This window comes from Humulus lupulus, chromosome 2, assembly GCF_963169125.1.
Source record: "Humulus lupulus chromosome 2, drHumLupu1.1, whole genome shotgun sequence".
NCBI classification, from domain to species: domain Eukaryota; kingdom Viridiplantae; phylum Streptophyta; class Magnoliopsida; order Rosales; family Cannabaceae; genus Humulus; species Humulus lupulus.
This window is the reverse complement of record NC_084794.1, coordinates 58,701,345-58,707,962: the sequence shown is the minus strand read 5'-3', so window position 1 is coordinate 58,707,962 and position 6,618 is coordinate 58,701,345. Positions and strand designations below refer to the sequence as shown.

General features: G+C 34.6%; 1 pseudogene; it reads right to left on the bottom strand.

Moving 5' to 3' along the window:
- Window positions 1-600: 600 nt before the first annotated feature.
- Window positions 601-6,184, bottom strand: LOC133814306 (uncharacterized; annotated as a pseudogene).
- Between the last annotated feature and the right edge of the window lie 434 nt (window positions 6,185-6,618).

The following is a 6,618-nucleotide window of genomic DNA, read 5'->3' as shown; positions in this document are numbered from 1 at the left end:
GAGACTTAAGAGTTTGGGTCAACAATCTCCCCCTTTTTGATGATATCAAATATTTGATTATTTTACAAGGGAAAGAAGATATTCTTAAATATGAATATTAGATTAGCTCCCCCTTAATGTGTGCAAGGATAAAAGAAATTTACCTTTTAGTTTTACCTTGCATGAATTTGTAAACTCCCCCTCAATATATCACTTAAGTTCAAATAACATTGTTAGTCTTAGATATTGAGGTTTTGCCAAATATTAAAAAAATAATCCTATCACTTCTCCCCCTTTTGATTCATCAAAAAGGATGGCAAAGGAATTCACAAAATAAATGGCAAAAATCAAAGAAAACATAACTATCCATTGATTGAAATAACCATCAAAGTCAACCAAAAATATACAAGAATATGATGCACATGCTATGATGGTGGATGACCAAATCTATTTTACCAAATGATGAAAATAGAGAGAATAAGGGTGAGTTTTGAGAGATTTGGGTAGATAATGAGTGTAAAATCATGTGTGGGGTTTTTTTATTGGGAAAAAGAATGCATTTTAAAAAAGGCAAAAAAAAAAAAAAAATTATGGCTGCTGTCAGGCGCCAACCGGAATTCCGGTTGGTCTGTGCACAGCCAACCGGAATTCCGGTTGGTGCACCAGCCTAGCCCTCTTTTCAAAAACGTGCCCAAAAACTTCGTTTTTAACCCAATTGACCCCAAACTTTTTCTAACACCTAAAATATGAGAAAATGAACATGCTCAAACAAGAAAATCTGAAAAATGTTGAAAAATGACGATTTACGGTAAGTTTTAAAAAAGAATTCAAGAAAGCCAAAAACCTACCAAAAACGAAATCTGTTCAACCAAATTGAAAAATTCTTTTTCCAGCAGTTCAAGAATATCAAATATGAGGTGTGTGAAGTGACGGAATCGAAAAATATTAAAAATTGAGAATTTTGGGTAGATTTTTCGAAAAATGCCTTAAAAGGCCTTGAAAAGTAGAAATCTACCAAAAATGAGTTTCATGCATCCAAATCGAAAAATTCTTTTTGCAATAGTTAAAATGTGTTAAATGTGAGGTGCTCAAACTGACGGATTTGAAAAATGTTGAAAATTGAGTAAGTTTGGCGAAAAACACTCATTTAGGCAAAAACTAACAAATTTTCAATACTTAGCATACCTAAAAATTGTTCAAAGAGTAATTCAAGCATAGAAACCCTATAGGCATACTAGATAGACTTATTTAGACAAGTTTAAACACATAAACACATATACTAGGCACATATGCAAAAATTCACATATTTACTCAATCAAAAATGAGTTCAAAGTTCACCAAAGATTCATATCATGACCTATAATTTGTTATCCTCAAAGACATATATCTAATAGGTCAAGTGTTATAAGATTTTGCTTATTTATGCATAGAATCATATTATAGTGAGAGTATACATGCATAAGTAAGTAAGGAGAGATATGATATTCAAGTAGCTAGTAAACCTTAAATTTCATTTATGTTGGTCATTCCTAGCTCTCTTCTAATAAAACTAAATCTCTCATCACTAAGAGGCTTGGTGAAAATATCCGCTAGTTGGAAATTGGTGCTCACAAAATCTAGCATAATGTCTCCTCTTTGGATATGGTCTCTAAGGAAGTGGTGCCTTATATCAATATGCTTGGCTCTAGAATGCAAGATTGGATTCTTAGAGAGGTTAATGGCACTAGTATTGTCACACTTTATGGGTGTACATTCAAAATCAACATCAAAATCCTTAAGAGTTTGTTTCATCCAAAGTATTTGAGCACAACAACTACCGGCGGCTATGTATTCGGCTTCGGTTGTGGATAGGGCTACCGAGTTTTGTTTCTTGCTAAACCATGACACTAAAGAGTTTCCTAGAAAGTGACATGTTCCACTAGTACTTTTCCTATCCGACTTACAACCGGCAAAGTCCGCATCCGAGTAACTAATGATTTCAAAGTTTGAGTTCTTGGAATACCAAAGTCCTAGATTCATTGTGCCTATCAAGTATCTAAAGATTCTCTTAACGGCACTTAAGTGGGATTCCTTGGGACATGATTGGTACCTAGCACATAGACCAACACTAAACAAAATATCGGGTCTACTAGCGGTTAAATATAATAATGAGCCAATCATACCTCGATACTTGGTGATGTCAACATCCTTACCACTTTCATCCTTGTCCATCTTTATGGAGGTGCTCATAGGGGTTTTCATGGACTTTGCATTGGCCAAGTCAAACTTTTGAAGTAGATCCTTGATATACTTGGATTGACTTATGAAGATTCCATTCTTTTGTTGCTTTATTTGAAGTCCAAGGAAAAAGTTGAGCTCTCCCATCATGCTCATCTCAAATTCACTATGCATACACTTTGAAAATTCTTCACAAAGAACATCATTAGTAGCACCAAAAATAATATCATCAACATAGATTTGTACTATAATAATGTCTTTTGATTTTCTTTTAATAAAAAGTGTATTATCCGCTTTTCCCATTGAAAAACCATTTGAGATAAGAAAAGTGCTTAAACGATCATACCAAGCTCTAGGAGCTTGCTTTAAACCATATAATGCTTTCTTTAATTTATAAACATGGTTAGGGTGTTTGTGATCTTGAAAACCGGGGGGTTGAGAGACATAAACCTCTTCCATAATGTATCCATTTAAGAAAGCGCTTTTAACATCCATTTGATACAATACAAAATTCTTGTGGCATGCAAAAGCTAATAACATTCTTATGGACTCAAGTCTTGCTACCGGGGCAAAGGTCTCCTCATAATCAATTCCTTCTTCTTGATTGTAACCTTGGGCCACTAATCTAGCCTTGTTACGCACAATGACCCCATGCTCATCTACCTTATTTCTATAGACCCATTTTGTTCCAATCACCGATTGGTGTGACGGTCTTGGAACTAACTCCCAAACATCATTTCTAATAAATTGATTTATTTCTTCTTGCATAGCTAGAAGCCAAGATTCATCGAACTCGGCCTCTTTAAAATTCTTTGGTTCAATTTGAGAAATAAAAGCAATGAAATTACATAAGTTTCTAAGGGAGCTTCTAGTTGTGACTCCTTGTGAAGGATCACCTAGAATTTGGTCTATAGGATGAGCACTTTTGAACTTCCACTCATGAGGGAGGTTAGAATCCATACCTTTGCTTTCATTTACCTTTTCCTCGGGTAGTTCCTCTTTGGGAGTTTGTGATGGAGCGTTAGATGATTCTCCAATGTCAAGCTTTTGAACCTCTTCTCCCAAACCTACAACATCATCATCTACACTTTTGCTTGTAGGAGGGTTAGACTCATCAAATGCAACATGAATAGATTCTTCAACAACATTAGTTCTTTTGTTATAAATTCTATAAGCTTTACTATGTGTTGAATAACCTATAAAAATTCCAACATCGGATTTTGCATCAAATTTTCCAAGGTTGTCCTTGGTGTTCAAAATATAGCATTTACATCCAAAAACTCTAAAATATCCAATGTTGGGTTTTCTCCCTTTCCAAAGCTCATAAGGGGTTTTATTCATGTTAGGCCTAATGAAAACACGGTTCAAAATATAACAAGAAGTATTAACGGCCTCGGCCCAAAAATATTTAGGTAATGAGATTTCATTGAGCATTGACCTAGCCATTTCTTGAATTGTTCTATTCTTCCTTTCGACAACTCCATTTTGTTGTGGAGTTCTTGGAGCCGAAAAGTTATGGTTAAAACCATGTTCATCACAAAACAATTCTAAAGCATCATTGTCAAACTCTCCACCATGATCACTCCTAATGGAGGTGATTGAATACCCTTTTTCATTTTGCACACTCTTACAAAATTTAACTAGATTTTCCAAAACATCATTTTTGAGTTTCAAAAATATAACCCATGTAAATCTAGAAAAATCATCAACAATCACAAATGCATAGTATTTACCACCTAGACTAGCAATTCTTGAAGGACCAAATAAATCAATATGAAGCAATTGCAAAGGTCTAGAGGTTGAAATCTCTTTCTTGGAATGAAAAGATGTTTTAATTTGTTTTCCAAATTGGCATGCATCACAAAGTTTATCTTTAACAAAAGGAATAGATGGCAAACCAACAACAAGATCTTTTCTAACCAACTTTGAAATAGAATCCATACTAGCATGTCCTAATCTTCTATGCCACAACCAAGAATTATCATTCATAACGGTTAAACATTTATTTTTGCTATCAAAGGAATCAACATCAATAACATAAACATTATCCTTCCTTTCTCCAACAAAAATAACTTCATTGGTTGAAGCATTTTCAATGGAGCATTTTGAGGATTCAAAAACAACACGAAAATCTTTATCACATAGTTGACTAATACTAAGTAAATTATGTTTAAGGTTATCAACAAGAAGCACATTTTTAATACATGGAGAGTATATGTTACCGATATCACCAATGCCCAAGATTTTTCCTTTTGAATTGTCTCCAAAAGTGACAAAGCCACTTTCCTTGCTCTTAAAACTCGAAAATCTTGATGGGTCACCGGTCATATGCTTGGAACAACCACTATCCAAGAACCACAAGCTTTTGCTCTTCCTTGTTGATTCCTACAAAAATAAAATCATTTGTTGGCCTTTGGTACCCAAACAACTTTGGGTCCTTTCTTGTTAGTTTTGGAACCCTTTGGTACCCATTTGGTCTTGCCTAGATATGCATATCTCTTTACATGACAATATGAAATAGTATGACCATCTTGGTTACATATGTGCATGTAAAGTGTGGTAGGCTAGTTGGTTTTACAAAGAAGTTTCTCAAAAATTTTTGTTTCCTACTAGGATCATATCCAATACCACTTTTTCCAAAACCACAAGATTGACTCCCTAGCATAAGTTCATAGCCTTCTTTACCTTTTGTAAAAGTATATATGTCATTCTTAAGGCTTTTTATGTTATCATGCAATTTTCCAATTTCTTTCTTATAAGAGGAGCAAGTAGTACATTGAGATTTAGTTAAGAGTTCTTTTTCATTTAATTTCAAAATCTCAATTTCTTTTAATAGCATGTTGGTCTTTTCTCTAAGAGTTTGGTTTTTAACAAGCAATTTTCCAAATCATTAAATAGATCCTTAAATGAACTAGACAACTCATCATATGGTATTTCTAAGTTATCATCATCATTTTCACTATCATAATCACTTTGGCTAGAAATGCTTACCCCATCATCAAGAGCCATCATGCACATGTTAGCTACTTCATTCTTCTCCTCATTGTCGGAGTCCTCCTCATCACTATTTAGCCAATCCGCCAACATTGCCCTTCCTTTGTATTTATTTTTCTTTCTCATTGGGCAATCCATCTTCATGTGACCGGGCTTCTTGCATTCGAAGCAAATTGGTGGATCATCTTTGCTCCTTCTTTCTTTTTCTTTTGAATCACTTCCTCTTTGTGGCTTCTTCCCAAAGTTCTTCTTGAATTTCATGAACTTTTTGTACTTCTTGTGAAGAGTGCCAAGTCCTCCATGTCGCTACACATGCTATCCTCATCGTCCTCACTAATGGCATGGGAGGAAGAAGACTTGAATGCAATAGTCTTCTTTTTCTTCTCAACTTCCTCTTCATCTTGTGCACTCATGAAAATTTCATGGTTCATGAGTGAACCAATTAGTTCTTCCAAGGGAAGTGTTGAGAGATCCTTGGCTTCTTGAATGGCAATCACTTTGCCTTGATAGGCTTTGGTGAGGCTTCTCAAAATCTGGTCACCATCTCCTTTTGTGAAAGTACCTTGCCAAGAGAATTCAAACCATTAGTGATAGTAGTGAAACGAGTATACATGTTAGCAATAGTTTCATCCGCTTTCATCTTAAAGTTCTCATATTGAGTAGAATAAATTTGAATTTTAGTTTCCTTCATAGCATTTGTTCCTTGATGAGTGACTTCAAGCATTTTCCACATATCATGAGCGGTAGAGGCTTGTTCAATATTTTTGAACACATCTCTATCCAAACCACATATAAGTGCATATTTAGCTTTAGCATTCTTAGAAAGCATTTTCTTATCTTCTTCGTCATATGCCTCATATGTCTTAATAACTTCTACACCATTAATGACATGTTTAGGAATGTAAGGACCATTAGACACTATATGCCACAAATCATAATCAATAGATTGAAGATAAGTTTCCATCCTAATTTTCCAATAGGGAAAGTCTACTCCATTGAAGAATGGTGCTCTAGTTGTGCTTAAACCTTCTAACATATTATTTTGTGAATTACTTGGAAACGCCATGCTCTAGATTGTGAAATCTAATCAAATAAATGAGCCCTTGCTCTGATACCAATTGTTAACCCAAGATATGTTTCCAAGAGGGGGGGTGAATTGGAAATTTAAACTAATTTCGGAAATTTAAAACTTAATATGCCAAATTATGCAATAAATCAAATTTATCAAGCAAAAGCAAATAATATGGCAATCAAATAGATATAGCAAATAATTAAACTTGTAATATAAAGAGTTGAAGGTTAAGAAATCGCAACTCTCGAATTTTACAAGGTTCGGTAGAACTAAGCCACCTACGTCCTTGGTCTTCAAAGCTAAGGACCTAGCTTTGAGTTCAACTATCGAGCCAAGTTAGCGGGCTTGACTAACCC